The 19710-nt window shown below is 39.7% G+C and overlaps 1 pseudogene; it reads right to left on the bottom strand.

Annotated features, from left to right (window-relative positions):
- The window catches only part of LOC149196617 (serine/threonine-protein kinase Aurora-2-like), a 34241-nt pseudogene extending 15625 nt beyond the window's left edge, over positions 1-18616 (bottom strand).
- Positions 18617-19710: the final 1094 nt, after the last annotated feature.

The raw sequence follows: 19710 nt of genomic DNA, 5'->3' as shown, positions 1-19710 counted from the left end.
TGTACCACCAGTCAGAAAGATTCAAAATCCCACTGCAAAAGCTTGATTCACAGGGAATACCACAATCTGTCATCCATTGGACTTCTTTGGTCAGGAAAAATTCAGAAGAGTATTCTTTCAGTGATTTTGTGGATCAATTTTTATACCTGTCATTGTGTCTCCTTAGCAGTGATGTAGTTCCAAGAATATCAACAGAAATCAAAAGAATTTTGCATCTCAGTGAACAATCAAAAGTGGGAGATTGGTACCTTTATCATAATTTTACATAAATTAGAGTTTATGGTTGTGAATTGCCCCCATATAAACTACTAGTTTTCGTGCCCATGAGGATTTTTTCTCTAGAGTTCATTAGATAGAGGATGAACATGGATGAAATTCATTTTGTGTCTAGGAAACAAAAGGCCCAATTTAAGTTGAAAGCACAAGTTGGCCCATTCATAGTCAATACCAGAGCAACATAAAAGAAAGTTGGGAATTTATTGAAACATATGAAATTCAAGCTAATTTTCAGCTAGCCTTATGACCCTCTAGGAGTAATTTCATCCATGAGAATTGAACAAAAGTTAGCTCCTTATACTCACATATCAAAACCAGAAATTGAGTAGTATGCAAATCAAGAAGTATGGGAGGAAAATACTTTGCAAGAGGTTGAGGAACAAATTTCCAGTCAGATAACTCTAGAGACTCCAATATTAAAGGAAAAATAATTAAAAAGACCAAGTGAGAGCATGTCTCTTACATGTTCAAGTTTTAGATTAAACAACTTGAAAAGTACATAGATGAATCAACCAGTACACAAACATTATTTGAAGCAAAAGAGAAAATATGGATTGACATCAATTCAACCATTTCATAGATGTGGACATCTATTGAAATAATTCGTGAACATGAACAACTGGTACAAAAAGAAAAATCATCCATAACAGAAATCAAATAAGAGATGGATCAAAAACTAGGAGAAGCAACAAGGACCATCAAAATGCTAAACTCAAAAACTAAATATGGACTTGAAGACTTGGGAATTGAAGACAAGACAAACACAATCATAGAAGTTAGAAAGGTACTAACAAAAAGAAATTTAATGTTGCAACTGGAAAACAAATGCCAAAAGTTAGAATCTCAAATCAAGAAGTTTTCTTCCAACAAAAAGGACTTCCATCCGTAAGATAATCTCGTGTCCAATTGATTCCACTAGAAAATTACCAGTACAAGTTACATGACATAGCAACAGACAAATCAAAGTTTTCTAAGGTAAAAGGGATCATTAGTGGTAAAGATTTTCTGGAAGGTTTGGAGAATGATTTATTTATTTTGCATGAGGTCCATCATCTGTTTATCACTAAGCCAACTTTTGAGAAGTACACTGAAGTGGATGAAGCCTACAGGAGGGTAATTAAGTTTTCATGTCTAGATGATGAAAAATGGGATAAGTTCCTCAGACTTCTTGAGTGAACTGAAAGCAGGATTTCAGGTAACAACACATAAAAGAAGGAATAAAATGCAACCTTTCAAGTGTCAGTACAATGAAAATAGGATGACAAAGAGTAGGAGTTGATTTTAAGGCAGCAGTTGCAAATAACATCCTCAAATAGTGTGTTGTTTCTACAGAATTAGTTTCTGAACTCCTATTTTGAATTGTATTAATTATATATATCTAAATCATTTTGGATAAAACTTTATTTTTTGTAAAATATTGTATTAAGTTAAATATTTTTGAATTACACTCTATATATACATTGTAATTCAAAGTAAGAAGGGTTGAACCTTTTAGAGGGCCAAGAAACATCATTATACTTTTATGGAAGTTTTTGAAGATAATCAAAGGATTCTGACTTTAGTTTTAATATTAATTGTGTTTGTTGTCTCTCCTAGAGACAACCTTGGATTGCTTACAAGATTAGTGCCTAGGCACATCTAAATTCAGTGTGTCTTATATGATCCTCAAGAAATCGAAGGCATCATATGCATCTTCTACACATAGTAATTACAAATATACAACTATACAACTATACATATAACAACATGGGTTGGTTCCTTCATCCAAGGATATAAGCCATGTATTTATGGTATCCTTTCACATATACAACTCACAAGAATAAGGTAAAAACTAGTGGAGGCCGAGTAATCAAGGACTTACAGTTTAATCAGATTTTGTAGAATAATGAAAGAAGAGAAGGAGAATACTAGCTCATCACATAGAGCTTGAAACATCAAGAGTTCTATACTTATCTGAGCTAAAGATAGACAAGTGGATGTAAGAAGAGTGAATGCTATGATTTCAGGAAGCACACATTTAAAGATATAATCTCAGACTTGCATATAGGCATATGTATTAACTAGTTAACACCAATGAATCTGTAAGAATATAAGAGATATTTCTGGCAGCTATAATTGCTTGAAATCAGAGAGGAAGTGTAAACATAATGGAAGTTTAACAAAGAAACAACATATTGTAATACTTGAACATGGGAATCACCACTGTTTCATTCATATTCAGAAAGATGTAGATCTGGAATCCATACAACTTCAGAAGCACATGCAGTTTTTTCCTAGAATTCAGAACCTTTCTTCAATGTTTCTTCCTCCCTTTTATAATGAGAGGGAGGGAAAGAAAATCAGTTAAAGAAAATATCTTTCAAGCTGAAGTTACAACTGTCTGTATGGATGGGTGTCTCAGCGTGAATCCTCTAACTATTATAGCAGGTAGTTTCCTTTCTTGAAAGCAAAACAGAATAACAATACAATGATCAAAACAATAAAACAAAATTAATCCATCGAAACTGAAATGATGGTTTCTGGAAATATATTCATGCCACTCTTCTTTGCTGGCCTTTGGTCCTGGCGTGTTCCTGCTAAGTCATGGTTAATCCTCTCTTGGCCGGTTCCTGGTCACTGTCTGCCTTAACTGCCAACCCATCATGCCCTTTTTCTCTCTGTCTTGCACTATCGGTGCCTCGCTTAAGTGTGACATCCAAATCTCTCAGCCGTGGGCCTTTAAACACTAAAAATGGATGAAACAGGCAGGCACTTTTAATTTTCCCCTTAGCCCTATGCTTTCAGCCCCTTTTGTAACTTTCTGCATATGACTGGGGGCTGGAACCAAGGGCTTAGTCCTCTGAGCGTTAAGGCTCTCAACAACTGCATGGGGGCCTTATTCCCTTTTTATTGCAATTGCAACCACGGAGAGGGAGACCCATTTAACGTTTTCCTTAGGACGGGCCGACAGTCCGAACACGAGATCTTTATGGAATATAGCCTATGAAACATCGCATCTGAGGGGGCCTTTTTCTTATTGCAATCACAACCGGGAAGGAGATTCAGCGGAAGAGAAAGCTTTACATTACGTGATCGCCGATTGCATTGGGTGATGTCATTGCTGACATCATCACTGCCATGTGTCACCCGAAAACAACCCCATTGGACCCCTGAAGATGCAAAAAACGAGTGACACATGTCCACCGCCATGTCATCATCTGTACTTGCCATGTCATCATTGACATCAATTGCCATGTCAGCTCAGTGGACCAATCAGAGGCTGCCACGTGGTGCCATGGAGGAGAGAGAAAGAGGCCCGCCAAGCCCCTTTTTTTCATGCTTTCCTTTGTATTCGGTTTTCTCAGCCCCTCGGCGATGCACCGCTTTATTGTAATATCAGCAGTTTGTAGGTCTTTTTAAGTTGAAACCCCGTTGATCTGCCGATCATCGATCGCCGATGCCACATGGAGGAGAGAAAAAAGGGGCTGCCCGCCTTGGTTTTTTCAAGCATTTCCTTTGTTAACTTTTTCATCCCTTCCTCGAAACTTTAACATTGCATCGCAATATTGATCCCCTGCGGAGTTTTGGAACTTAAAACCCCGCCGATCGCCGATGAATACTGAGCCCTGATCCACTGACTGTCGATATGCAACATCGACGATCGACAGATCACTATTTATACTTCCGCTAGTGATCCTTACCTGCCAACAAGCCTGATTTGCGATTGTGATGAACCTGAAATCTCCGATTGCAATTTGTCTTCTACACTTAGTCATTTTTCTCTATCGGCTAGGCTTTTCTAAAGTAATCTTCCAAATTCTTTATCTTCTACTCTAGGAGTCCATTTTTGGACTTCCATATACTGTTGGAAATATTTTTCTGAGCACTTGGCAATGGGGAGGGTTTGGTTAAGCTCTGATGACTTCTAGATACAAATGGCATTAATTTCACTGCTCTCGGGCAACCTTGAACAATTGAAATCCACAATGCAGTGAGTGACAACATTGGCTCCAACTGGGGATAGTGCCTTGCTAGCAAGGTGTTGAGGACCTGCAAATCAATAGCCTTTCCTTCCATTGGGCGTGGATTTATTCTTAAACAAAATATAATTATGTGAAAAGGAATTTTCTGAAAAATAAAATGAAAAATTCAAATAACAATTTTAACGCACACACTGGATATTTACAATGAGCATGAGACAGATATCTCTAATTTTGAAAATAAAATTTTAGGAACTGACCATTTACAGGCAGTTCCAGTAGTTCACCATCCAAGTTTTCGAGCATGTAAGTGTTATTTCCCCTTTCTTCTACAATCCTGAAGGGGTCGAACCATAGTGGATCAAACTTCCCATGTTTTCCTTTGTCTTCTCGTCTGACATCCCACCTGAGAACTAAATCTCCTTGCTGAAGAGGTCTGTCCTTAGCCTTCTTGTCAAATAGAGATTTCATCCTTTGTTGGTAGTTTAACAGTTTGGTCCCCACCTGCTCTCTGTTCTCGTGAAGCTCCACCAACTGATTTATTCTTCTAGTCAAGGCGCTAGGCTCTTCCTTGACTTCTTGCAACAACTTAGCTACTAGCATTGCTAATTGGATAGGGAAGACAACAACCTTTCCATATACTATCTCAAAAGGAGATTTCCCAGTGGATATTTTGGGTGTTACATGGTTAGCCCACAAAGCAAACTTTAGTTGAGGGTCCCAGTTCCTTTTATTTTCATTGATAGTCTTCTTTAGAACTCTCACCACAATTTTATTAGAAGACTTAGCCAAGCCATTCCTTTGAGGGTAGTATGTGGTGGAGTGTCCAAAAATGATGTTGAATTTGTGTTAGAAGTTGGTGAACTTGGAAGATTTGAAGACCTGTGCATTATCAATGATGATTTTAAAAGGATACCCAAAGCGGGACAATATGTTCTCCTCCATGAATTTTATCACCATTGATTCAGTAACATTCCTAGTTGGGATAGGCTCTACCCACTTGGTGAAATAGTCAGTGGCTATTAAAATCCATTTGTGTTGGCCACTAGAAGGTGGGTTGATTTCTACGATGAAGTCCAATCCTCACTGTCTAAAGGGCTACTTTATATGCACAGGAATCATGGGGAGAGGAGCAAAATTTTGTCTTTCAGCAAACAACTGACATTTTTGGCATGACCCGACCTTAGAATAAACATCTCCAAAGAGCATGGGCCAATAAAATCCTGCCTTGAGGATTTTGTGTGTTGTTTCCTTCCAACTGTAGTGTCCTTCACAAACTCCCCCATGAAATCCTCAATCACTTCACGGGTTTCCTCCTTAACCAAGCACAACAGTAATACCCCCATTGGGTCCTTCCAATAGAGCAGTTTGTTGGATATAATGTATTTCTATGCATGTAATCTCAGACTCTGGTATTTTGATCTATCCAGTCCCATCGGGCATCTTAGAAACAAGAGGTAATGAACAATGTTCTTATACTTGGGCTATCCCTCATACTTGGCATAGATGTTCTGTTCATCCATTTTAATTCTACTCTGTTCATCTTTTGGACTACCCTCCTCTATGATCAGGCTTATCCCTAGAGCTTGGCAGTTGGATTTAGACAAAATCTTGGCCAACCCCTGGCCTTTGATGAGCTTGGTAGGCTTGATTTCCGGCTCATATTCCTATATTTTAGCTATCCATCTACCCCTCTTTCCTTCGCTGTCTCCCTGCACCAAAATGTCTTTGACTACAGTCGTTGGGACAAACGTTGTGATTTCGGATTGCAGTACATACACATATGGAATGGATTCGATGCCTTGACTAGTGCATAAGCCTGTTTCTCCAGTATATCATACTTTAGCTCAACATCCCTTAGGACTTGGATGAAAAAGGAAATGGGCTGCTCGTAACCTTCTTTATTTTTTTGTATCAACACAACAACAATGGTATGTGGAGAGGTGAAAGAAAATATGTGGAAGGGCACTGAATAATTGGGGATGACTAGCACTGGGGCATCAGCCAAAGGTTCTTTGATCCTTGTGAAAGAATTACAGGGGATAGAGCTCCAATTAACTTCGTTCTCCTTCTTGAGCATATCTGTGATACCTTTAACTATCTCAACATAGTTGGGTATGAATCGCCTTAAGAAATTTATCCCCCTCAAAAAGGCTTGGACTTCTTTCTTGTTTCTGGGTAGGGGAATAAGGCTGATGGCTTTGACTCGTTCATGATCAATCTTTACTCCTTCATGTGCTACTATGTGTCCAAGAAACTTCCCCTCACTCAGGGTGAACTGATATTTCTTCGGATTCGGAGAGAGGCCATATGTTCTGCACTTCTTGAAAGTGAGTTTTAAATGGAGGATATGCTCTTCATCAGTCTTAGAAAAGACTGTGATGTCGTCTAAGTAGACTACCACAAATTTATCTTGCTCGCCCATGAAATATATGTCCATTTCTCTCTGAAATGTGGCCACTGCATTTATCAACCCGAATGACATGCATGCGTGCATGAAGGTTCCCCACGAGGTGGTGAAAGTAGTCTTTTTTCTGGTCTTCGGGGTGGACCGCCACTTGGTTATATCCTAAGAATTCATCCATCATGGACATCCTAGCTGCACCTACTACCTTCTGTAATATATTATCCATCTTGGGAAGAGGGTAGTTATCTTTTAGAGATGCCCTGTTTAAATTCCGGAAGTCCACGCATAGCCTTATCTCTCCGCTCTTTTTACGAACAGGGACTAGATTAGCTACCCACTCAGAGTATCTTAGAGGGACTATGATCTTGGCCTGCAACAACTTCCTTAACTCCTTTTCAATGGAGGGGAGTAAGAGTGGGTTTATTTGTTTGAGTTTCTGTTTGCATGGCTTTATCCCACCCTTCAAAGGAATTTTATGCTGAATAATATTTGTATCAAACGATTTCAAATCATTATAAGACCAAGCAAATACATCTTTGTAAGTTTTGAATAGATCTAAATACCTTTGTCTGTATTGCAAGGGGATTTCTTTGGACAACCTGATCATCTGGGGTTCCTCCTTTGATTCAATGTTGCAGTCCTCTACTTTCTCATCCTTCTCTAGGGTCATTTTTTTGGACGCTATGTCATCTTTATTGAAAAGTCTTTCAAGTGGAACAAGTCCACGAGGGATGGTGTTCCCTTTTAGTTGCAATCTTTTTTGCCCAGCCACTGTGTCTTTCCACAAAGTTGCTTTTTGTTCTGCTTCTTCTTCTTCTTGATCGACGGTGGAGTGGGAAGACTCCCCAACGAATTCTATGAATCTTTTGACATGCTCGTCATCTTCAAATACCTGCAAGTGTTTGAAATTATCAGGTATTGAAGGCCTGTGTCTGACTTCTATCTCATATCTGAGGAGTGGATTCTGTGGGGGCTTGAAAGTGCTTGCAGCTACCACAAGAGAGTCAGCCATCCTTTTTTCTTCCCTGGGAAAAAACTGGATGTTAAAGGCTAGGAAGAAATTGTCGATTAAGTCCCACACTTCATTTCGGTACGTCCTCAGCCTGGGGTGTTTGGCCTGGCATTGATTTCTGATCTGCCTTATGACCAATTCAGAATCTCCATAGACTGCTAGGCATTCGATATTCATCTTTTTTGCTGTTTGTAACCCCAGGAGAAATGCCTCATACTCTGCTACATTGTTGGTCGCCTCAAATTCAAGCTTGAATGAGAGGGGTATCATGCTTCCTTCCAGGGATACCAACAATATTCTAACTCCATTTCCCTCTTTTGAGTTTGCTCCATCGAAGTACAATTTCCATACTTCATTTTCATTTAAATGTTGGTATTTCAACTGCCTTTTTAGGTGCACTGATGCTTCTTCTAAGAATAGGCAAGATATGTCACTATCTTTCCCATGTACTGGGGAGTTTTCTGACCCTTTAGTTGGGGTCACGGTTTTCACAAACCGAGATTCTCTTTACAACCTTATTTGTTCACCTCCGAAAGTGGGAATGGTTGCATAAGTTGGATGTAGCTTAATAGAGCCACCCACCTTGGAACCCCAAGATCTGGATAAGAGCATTCCAAAACGAGGAGGTATATCAACCACCACTATATCCATTACCACACTTTTCACCGGGATTTGAGCCAAGTTTACCACTAGATCCTTTATCATGCCTAAGCACTTGACTCTCTTGGAGTCAAAGGAGTACAAGTCTTTGTATGGTCTGGTGATCTCTAAACCTAGCGGTTCCATAATTGATAATGGCATGAGGTTGTGGGAAGCTCTTGAATCCAACATGAAATTATGTAGAAAAAGGTCATGGATCACCAAAGTCACATAAAAAGGCGTAGTAGAAGGATCCAACTCTTCCACATGCGGCCCAAAAACGACCGTTTGCATTTCCTCTCGGAGGTTTAAACTATCATGGGATGGTGCTGAGATAGAGGGACGCATAAATCGAGAGGCCTGAGATTTATAAATAGGTTGCTTTAGAAGCTCAGTCAGGGGAACAAGAATTTTTACCTTCTCAAGCTCCTTTTGGAGATTGAATGCAAGTTGGACCTTTTCTGTACCTCCTGGCTCTGTTCCTTCTTCCTTGACACTGGAAGTTTTCGACAAAATAGGTGTCTCTTTTTCTATATGTCCCTCTGAACTAGTTCTTTCCTCATTAGAGGAGACTTTTATCTTGGAAGGGTCTGGAATTAGCTTACCCTTCCCTTTATTCAGTATTGGGGGAAAAACTTGGGGAGCAACTTCCCTTTGTTGTTCTAGTTCTCTAGTCCTATTCTTTGAAGATCTTAGATCATACTTACATTGTGGTTGTGCTTGCATGAACTCTAAAAACTGTTTGCAATAATAATCCATATCTTCCTCTTCTATTGTTCCTTCTCTATCATGGCTAGCCTCCCGGTGAGCCATATTCTCATATTCTTCTTCGGTAAAAGCATAATACATATTTCGATGCATCTCTTGTGTATCCGATGATTTTTCATCGGGACCATCTTCCAAGTATAAAGGATGAGGGATCTGATCAAGCTGTTCTTTTATTTCCCTTGGAAGTAGTTGCAGTGGAGGCCTTCTATATTGAGGGTTATAGCTCCGATTGTTGACTTGAGCGTTCTGTCTAGAAAGGTTCTTATTCTCAATTTCAAGCTTTACAACCTTTTGTGTTAAACCCCTGATGAGTTTCTCTAGCTCGTCCCACTTCGGGTCTGATGATTCTTTATCTTTACCAGAGGAGGATGCCTCTTCTTTCCATCTTTTTGGTTTAGTAGTTTCTTGCTTTACCTTTGACTTTCCTGCCGAGACCATATTGGCTTCCACTTCAAGAGAATCGGTCTGAAGTTGGTCTAGAGTGAGAGACTTTCTTTCTCTCAGGGAAAAACCAACATCGGACTCAAAATCTCCCAGGAAAACCACACGAGCCACAATTGGAGGAGGTTTTATGTTAGCAGGTAGGTTATTTTACTGCTTATTGAATATTTTGATAAATTCTAAAGTATCCTCCTTTGGCTTTTTTCTTAGGGCATTAAACTCAGTGAGGAGGTACTCATGATCCCTCTTTTCTCCCCATTTTTGGGTGAAAGCATTTTCCAACTCTTCCTAGGTAGTGATGGAGGCATTGGGTAGATCTTTGAACCATTTTCTGGCTTCTCCCTCGAGACTTTGTACAAAAAGTCTCATGACCACATCCAGTTGATCCACATCTAGGATGTGAGCAAAAGAACTGAAGGCTTCAATGTGACTCTTTGCTGTGTTATCATCTTCCCCATTGAACCTAGGCAGCTGCTTTAGGTGGTTCTGGGGAATTGCACTCAGAGGCTGAGGTAAATTAAGAGGTGCATACTTATTTAGCAAAAATCCTGGGAGAGCCATCTGGATTGGTGGAGGGGGATTAAAATTTTCTTGAGGAACTGGGGTCAAGACCATAATGGTTGGAGGAGAAGTAGGGTATGTCAGGGCCTTAGGAGTAAGTCTTGAGTAGTGAGCAACAGTGGGCTGAGAATTGGAGGCAGAGATGGCAAAGGATGATGAGATGGTAGTACAAGCAGGGGGAGTTTTCTCTTTCCCGACTTTCTTGGAAATTAACTTTTCTGGATTAGATACAAACAGGGCTTTCTTTTGGGATGTATCTAAACGAGTATGAGGCCTTTTAAAAGCCAGGGTTATGAATGATAATGAGGGGGGTGTGGATTCGCCAAGGTGATATGAATGCAATCAGAACAAACTTCTCTCACCTACACGAAGGGTGTTCAATTTGTCGTATCCTGGGGGAAAAACCATTCAATAAGTTCCCCGAGAACAACGCCAGAAAGAAGTTGTGGCTAAATCTTGCACCTGCAACACAAGTGCAGCAGGAGACAAGAAATATCCCTAGAGACAACCTATGGGTTGATTTTAGACCAGTGCGTAGGACATCTTAAATAGAGGAGTGCTTGTAAGGTTATATGTGAGGGGGTTGCAACACTCTAATTGTCACGTAAAAAATAGAAAATAAAAGGAAATAGGAGGGACTGGTTCATTCCTCCAACGGTATGAGCTATGTATTTTAGGTATTCCCTCACACACACAGTTCCAAAAAGTATCACATACGACAACGAATGACGATTAGTTCAAAGGGGATTACAACTTAATAGGCTTTGTTGAGTAAATGAGAGAGGATTAGGAGAAATCATAACTCATCATATAGAGCCCAACACATCCAGAACTCTATATTGAACACATAGAGCTGCAAGCAATGGGAAATTCTACACTTGTTTGAGTTACAAGCAGAAGTAATGGACTGGAGAGAAGATGGGTGCTATGATTCTTATAGAGCAGTTTAAAGATATACTTCATCCCTTCATACATGCATTATGCATTAATAAATCAACACACATGGATCTGTAAGGAAGCATGAAATAATTTCTAGCAGCTATTGTAGCATCAATGCAGAGAGGAATATGAAACATAATGGAATTAACAGAAGGAAAAACATACTGTAATGCTAAGAAGGAGGAATCACCACCATTTCTGTGATAGTCTGATAGATCTACATGGGTAAAGAAATACTATCTCAAATAACAATCATTCACTTACAGAGTTATGAGCCAAATTGGTATCATAGAGTTCAGACCCCTCAGGTGAGAAATTATGGAACCTCTGTATAATATTGCTTCCCTCTATTTATAAGAGGAGGGGGAGCTGGAATTACAGTCTACAAAATATCTGAGCCTGAGCCCCAGTTGTCATGCTAGACTAGCTGTCTCGGTTAGTGTTAGGCTCTGTTTCCCCAAAAAGATTACAATCGGGATCGAATCCCTTTCTTGGAAATAAACAGAGATAAATGCACAGAGAAATAAAACGGAAAGGGGAAGGAGGAGGTGTCCCCTTGCTGTTTTAGTGGAATCCCCTGATATAGCCACGTCCCTATTTTCATCATGCTTCTCAATGCCATTGAGGTGGTTCACTGGTGCTCGACCCATTTTTGCCCATTTTGCCTTAATTGCCTGAGTGAGCTGTTCAGTGGAGAAGTTATGGAGTGGAGCACCATGCTGTGCCATTAAGACTTCTTTAATCCTCCCCATACCGATCCGTAGTCGCGCCATGCCTTATTTAATATCACCGCTGCCGACCCATCTGCCCATTTAATCTCTACAACAACGCTATCAGTGCATCACGACGCGGGATTTCAATTCATTTAAAACAGTCGAATAGGCGGGTGTTTAATTAACTCTTAGGCCCCCTTTATTACAACCCCTTTTATGAATTTCCTCATAGGGCCACAGGCAGATATCGGGGGCTCATCTTAAAGGTGCTTAACTCCTTGACTTGTAGTGCGGGGGCCTTTTTCTTTATAATGCATAAGTCCCTCATCGGCCGATTTCCTAGACCCAAAATCTTTGTAAATTGCAGCTTATGAAATATCGCATCCAGGGCCCTTCCTTATCGCATCACAATCGCCGATAAGCCCAAAACCAGGAACCGCTGATCGCCGATAACCTATTGACGTCATTGCTGACGTCATCACTGCCATGTGTCACACTGTGAGTGGTGCCACGTGGCACCCATAAACAACCCCATTGGACCCATAAAAACACCAAAAACGAGTGACATGTGTCCACTGCCACATCATCATCCATACTTGCCACGTCATTGCTGACATCATCCTCCACATCAACTATGAGGACCAATCAGAATCCGCCACGTGGCCCCCTGGAGGAGAGAGAAAGAGGTCAACCGAGCCTTGGTTTTGCATGCTTTTCCTTTGTATTTAAAAATCGGCCCTCCTCGGCGATTTTGGTCCATATCGCAATATTGGCCCCCCTTCACTGTTTCGGGACTCAAACCTTGCCGATATGCGATAATGCGGGATTTCACCATGTGGAGGAGAGAGAAAGAGTGGCCTGACCCTTGGTTTGGCAGCCTTTTCCTTTGTAAATTGGAATTGGCCCCTTTCCGGAACTTTAGTGCTATATCGCAAATCGACCCCCTTTCCTGTTTTGGGACTTAAACCATCACAATCGCTGATAAGTGTTGGGCCTTGACCCACCGATTGCGATAAATACACCTCCCGACTGAAATGTGATAATGCGGGGTTGTAGGACCATAATATCAGCGTTCAACGCCGATAATCTATTCTGCCTAGACTCGGGACCCCGCCGATATGCGAAAATGAGATATATGGGATGCACCCGGACCCACCGACGCCGATATGTGATTGCGACGAATTGTCCCAAGTCCTAATTGCGATTTTTCTTCAACACTTAGCCATTTTTTTGGGTTTAGCTTTCTAAAGGGATTCTTCAACAGGGCCTAACTTTTGATACATGAACCCTTTTTTGGACTTCTATATACCACCAGAAATCTCTTTCCGTTCACTACACATTGGAGAGGGTTTGGTTTGACTCTGAAATCACTGCTATTTGGCTTCTGAAGCCACTGGTGACTGAAAAAGTAGTGAGTGACAACATTGGCTCCTACTGGGGACAGTGCCTTGCTGGCAAGGTGCTGAGAACCTGCAGACCAGCATCCTTCACCATTGGGCATGGAGTCAGTAATATATGTACTTTATAATCAACAAAATCTCTATGGGACCTTTCTTTATCCATCTACATGTAGAAAATAAAAACTCTAACAACAGAAAAGTAAATGCTTAACTGATGAGATTATTTATGTACAATCCTACTTATGCACAATACTTAATTCAGCTAAGTATGTTCAAATATCCAATAGAGCCAGGCCCGCATCAGAGTACTAGACCACTTGCCTTCATACCGATGAAAAATTAAAATTAAAATGAGCATGCACCATGAAAAATTTTCAAACAAGGAACCTGATACATGCTCTTGAAATAACCTCTATTGCTGATCAAAGAATATTCCCATGTACTCAGCCACAGGGTCATGGTATTGACAAAGAAAATCTGCAGTTGCCTCCTTTTCATGTGCAGCCTGCTGGCCAATATCCTCTTGGCCATGGTAGCCACAAACACTACTTGGCTCTTTTCCTTCTTCATAGATGGGCCAGGAAGGGGAGGGTGACTTCTCTTCTTTGAGGACTTTGGGCTTAAGGAAATTTGATTCTAGAAGTCCCTTTCCCTTGTCAGTTGGCCTGGGAGGCTCCTCGGAGGAAGTGCCTTCGTTTTGGTCGTGTCCCATTGATGTCTTTCTAGATAACCGAAGAGCACTTCTCTTGTGCAACCGAGCCATCATGAAATTAGAGAACTTCTTGCAACAATCATCCATCTCATCATCATTTAGCATTACATCAAGCTCATCCTCCTCTTCTTCATGTGTCTTGGCTTCTTGTTCTTTGTCAGAGAAAGAGGAATACTGTCATCGAAGGCTTCTGTTTTCTAACTCTAGTTTCATCAGTCTATATAAGGAGTTCTTTATTAAGCTAACCTTCTCTTCCATCGTCTCTTCCATTTCTTGACAAATGTAGTTGCCAAAATGTTTACAATTAATATTTAGGCAATGGAGTTGCTAGGATGTTTACCATAAAATTAATCAGTGGAATCGCCAAGGTAAGAGATCTTCAACCCACACTTCCCTAGCTCACCTAACAGGGGAAATGTAAAATTTTGTCATACCCAGGGAAAAATATTCTAATCCATTGCCCGACAACGACGCCAAAATATGTTGTCTCTTCCAGAGACACCCTTGTATTGCTTACAAGACCAATGCCTAGGCACATCAAAATTCAGTGTGTCTTATATGATCCTCAAGAAACTGGAGGCATCATATGCATATTCTACACATAGTAATTACAAATATACAACTATACATATAACAACATGGGTTGGTTCCTTCCTCCAAGGACATAAGCCATATATTTCTGGTATCCTTTCACATATACAACTCACGAGAATAAGGTACAAAACTAGTGGAGGCCGAGTAATCAAGGACTTACAATTTAATTATATTTTACAGAATAATGAAAGAAGAGAAGGAGAATACTAGATCATCACATAGAGCTTGAAATATCAGGAGTTCTAGACTTATCTGAGCTAAATATAGACATGTGGATGTAGGAAGAGTGAATGCTATGATTTTAGGAAGCACATATTTAAAGATATAATCTCAAACTTGCATACAGGCATATGTATTAACTAGTTAATATGAATGAATTTGTAAGAATATAAGAGATATTTATGGTAGCTACAATTGCTTGAAATCAGAGAGGAAGTGCAAACATAATGTAAGTTTAACAAAGAAACAACATACTGTAATACTCGAACATGGGAATCACCACTGTTTCATTCATATTCAGAAAGATGTAGATCTGGAATCCATACAACTTTAGAAGCACATGCAATTTTTTCCTAGAATTCAGAACCTTTCTTCAATGTTTCTTCCTCCCTTTTATAATGAGAGGGAGGGAAAGAAAATCAGTTACTGAAAATATCTTTCAGGCTGAAGTTACAGTTTTCTGTATGGATGGGTGTCTATTACAGCAAGGATATTCCTTTCTTGAAAGCAAAACAGAATAACAATACAGTGATCAAAACAAAAAAACATAATTAATCCATCGAAATTGAAATGATGGTTTGTGGAAATATCTTCATGCCACTCTTCTTTGCTGGCCTTTGGTCCTGGTGTGTTCATACTAATTCATGGTTAATCCTCTCTTGGTCGGTTCCTAGTCACTGTTTGTCTTAACTGCCAACCCATCACGCCCTTTTTCCCTTTGTCCTGCACTATCAGTGCCTCGCTAAAGTGTGACAACCAAATCTCTCAGCCGCGAGCCCTTAAACACTAAAAATGGACGAAACAGGTAGGCACTTTTAATTTTCCCCTTAGCCCCTATTCTTTCAGCCCCTTTTGTAACTTTCCGCATATGACCAGCGACTGGAACCAAGGGCTTAGTCCTCTGAGCGCTAAGGCTCTCAACATCTACGCGGGGTCCTTATTCCTTTATTATCGTAATCACAACCACGGAGAGGGAGACCCCTTTACCTTTTTCCTTAGTGCCGAATGACAGTCTGGACGCGAGATCTTTATGGAATATAGCCTATGGAACATCACATTCGAGGGGGCCTTTTTCTTATCGCAGTTGTAGCCGAGAAGGAGATTCAGCGGAAGAGAAAGCTTTACGTTATGCGATCGCCGATTGTGATGGGTGACATCATTGATGATGTCATCATTGCCACGTGTCACCTTGTGAGTGGTGCTACATGGCACCTAGAAAAAGCCCCATTGGACCCCTGAAAATGCCAAAAACGAGTGACACGTATCCACTGTGTTATCATCCATACTTTCCACGTCATCGCTGACGTCAACTGCCATGTCAACTTGGTGGACCAATCAGAGGCCGCCACGTGGCCCCTTGGAGGAGAGAGAAAGAGGCCCACCAAGCCTTGTTTTTTCATGCTTTCCTTTGTATTCGGTTTTCTCCCCCCCCGACGATGCACTGCTTTATTGCAATATCGACGGTTTGTAGGTCTTTTTAAGTTGAAACCCCGTTGATCCGCTGATCGCTGCTCGCCGATGCCACATGGAGGAGAGAGAAAAGGGGCTTCCTGCCTTGGTTTTGTCGAGCATTTCATTTTTTAAAATTTTCAGCCCTTCCCCGGAACTTTAACACTGCATCGCAATATCGACCCCCTGCGTAGTTTTGGGACTTAAAACCCCGTCGATCACCGATGAATACTGAGCCCTGATCCGCCGACTGCCGATATGCGATATCGGCGATTGACGGATCACTATTTATACTTCTGCCAGTGCTCCTTACTCACCAGCAAGCCTGATTTGCGATTGCGATCAGCCTCAGACCTCTGATTGCGATTTGTCTTCTACACTTAGTCATTTTTCTCTATCAGCTGGGATTTTCCAAGGTAATCTTCAAAATGCTTTATCTTCTACTCGAGGAGTCCATTTTTGGACTTCCATATACCGTTGGAAATATTTTTATGAGCACTTGGAAATGGGGAGGGTTTGGTTAGGCTCTAATGACTTCTAGATACAAATGACTTTAACTTCACTTCTCTCGGGCAACCTTGACCAATTGAAACCCACAATGCAGTGAGTGAAAACAATGTTCATGTGAGTTTTTATGGTGTATTCATTTATGTTTTTCCATGACATGTTCAAGGTAACATAAGAGTTAGGGTAAGGCTAAGTTAAGTATTAAATTCCCTGGCAACCCAATGCAAAGTTGTAATCATCAATGAAAGTAGCTAATTAACATGTTATTTAAATTAGTACCTCTACATCATTTAATTGTTGCCTTCTGTCATCTCTTGAAAATTGGTTGTAGAAACTTCTCTACATTCTTCTACTATATATGATAAATTAAGTATTAAGTATGAATGCTTAATTATCATATATCTTCGTACTTCCTCTATCATAGTCAACTGAAGGATTATATGTTGTTAGTAGTGAAAATCAACACTTTCAAAATCTTAAAAGTTTTTGGATTGTACAAGTGTAAATGGTTTGAATCATTTGTCATCCATTTAAATTAAATCCCTCACTTAGATGCTTTGACAAAGTTCCCCAACCTAGAGCTATCTTCAAAGATACAACATTCTCCATTGGAATAGACACATTGCAGAAAAAGGAAAACTGAAGCTTCATTATGTATAGTGTATAGATTAAAAGAGGAACACTATGTAAGATTGTGAAATGAAAATCATGGATTTTGAACATACCCATTTCAGGAGGTAAGTAATCCAAGGTTCCACACATGGTTGGTGCGCAAACCATCCAAAATCTGCAATTTTGAGTTCACCCGGATGAGTAATTTTCAGAGTCAGATATCATTACTAACATATTCGATATGGATATTAAATTCGTTCTATACTAGACAAATACCTGTATTCCAACCAACAAGTTCTCTGGCTTGATGTCCCAATGTATCACATGTTTTTCATGACAATAGATCAAGGCTCGTTCCAATGATGCAATATTCTGCATAGTAAAATAGAGTTACCAATTACCAAATAGAACCAAAGAATACTAGATTAAATAGTAGAATAGTTACCAAATAGAAACTAAGAAAATAAGATGCCACAAACTACAACACTTACAGTGGCCGCACACTTTTAGTTGAAGCATTTACAACGTTGAAGCTCTTTGTACAACTCATCTTTCTACAACTTATTCAAGAAACATATAGTCATGGCTCCGAACATAAATAAAAATCACAAAAATGAATACAAATTAGCAGGAAAATTTAAGCGCAAGAATCACATCTTGCAAATTTGTGTATGTGATAGAGGCCAAACCTGGTCATACAAATAATCAAACAATTAGAGTAATTTTTTTTTGTAAGCTGCGTCAATAGTTTTCCATTAATGATAAAAAATATTACAATGATAACTCTTGACACATAAAAACAAAACACCCTTGGAGGCCATTTCTTCAATCAAAGGTGACCACATAAACACCATTACTACCAGAGGTCCAAAAATACCATGTTGAGACTACCTCGAGGCTTTTACAGTATAAGGAAAAGAACATTGATATGATGGAGCTATGCAAAACATGGTGGTAAGTACAAAAAAAATGTTAATAATCAAGTTTCCTTCTTTCTACTCTAAACAAACCCAGACAAAAGGACAAAAAATGTGTTCCACAATAGCATACCACCAATCCACAGTAAAAATTGTCAACCCACTGTAAAAACTTAGTACAAAAACAGAGGATAACCAACTATAGAGACAAGTGTGATACCCTTGGTGGATTTCTAGTCTGAAATGATGACCAGAGAGAGGGAAGAAGAGTTTTTTTGAGGAGAGATCCCAGTAGGAGCATTAATAACTACATGAATCTCATGCTGCTCATTCAAGTCAGTGTCTGAGTTATATACCACAAAATACTCCACCCTAATTAGCTTGGCCATGATGTCATCCAAATTGTAGCGAATATCCTGTAGAATTCTCTTGATTTCCTCCCGAACTGAAAACAATTTGTAATTGTCGACTTGCTTGTCACGAATGACCATACTTAGCAGTGTTTCCAACTGACGATGCAAATAAATAGAATGAAGGAAGTGAAGCCTTCGCTTCCAGAATTTCCTTGGATCAAGAACCCACTTGAGGTGATTGCCTCCAATCTCAGAATCAAAAAAATAAATACCGTCTCCAAACTCCTTTGCCTCTAGGTGAAGAATTTCCTTCCTCACTTCATGAGGAATTGAGTCGAAGTGGTTGGCCAACGACTCCCATTCAAAAAAGTGCCGCCGACGAGAAGAAGATGACCCTGGTGATCCACAAAGACAATTAGGCAATCTCTACAGAGGGGCCATGGTTACATATAAACTAGGGAAGTGGAAGAAAAAGACGTGGCTGATAGCAAATAGATAGGGACACACAATGTCAAGGGTGTGTAGGAACTATGAGCAAGGAAAACATCACTAACAATGGGAAAAAGGAAGAGTGAACTGTGTGGCATTAGAGAAATTTTGAGGTCAAAATGGGCCTCAAAATAAAACCATACAACCAAAATCAACTTTATAAAAACCATTAGGATTCAAGATGATGATGTCAAATATGGGGGATGATTCATCGTTTTTGGAGTAAAAAAGTAAAAAAGATTAAAAAATAAAAAAGCTACTTTTTCAACTCATATTTTTAATTTTTCTCCCTACGATTTTACTCAAATTTTGAGCAGGAACACTAGTTGGATGTAGAATTTAATTTCTCATCCAAGGAGTATCCATGTTGTGTACTTTCAATGGACCCTGCTACACAAAAAATGAGAAATACATGAAAAACACGATTACGGTCACGTTTTTCATTTATTTCTCATTTTTCGTGTAGCAAAGTCTATCAAAATTATTCAACATGGGTACTCCTTATAATAGTTAAATTTCGCATCGAATGAGTGCTCCCACTTGAAATTTGAGTAAAAACCGCATGGAGATAAGTTGAAACTATGAGTTGAAAAAATAATTTTTCCTTTTTTCCTCTAAAATTTGACGATGTAATATAATATTATTTTATTAATTTCACTATTATTTTATAATATTCCTTAGGATACCAATTTAAGACCTAAAAAATTCTATAATGTAGGGGAAAAACGAATCCACGGAACTTG

The sequence above is a fragment of the Pinus tabuliformis genome, chromosome 2_2 (genome assembly GCF_031772625.1).
Source record: "Pinus tabuliformis cultivar Carrire ecotype Pingquan chromosome 2_2, CPIR1, whole genome shotgun sequence".
Lineage (NCBI taxonomy): Eukaryota > Viridiplantae > Streptophyta > Pinopsida > Pinales > Pinaceae > Pinus > Pinus tabuliformis.
This window is presented reverse-complemented; position numbering and strand designations above follow the sequence as displayed.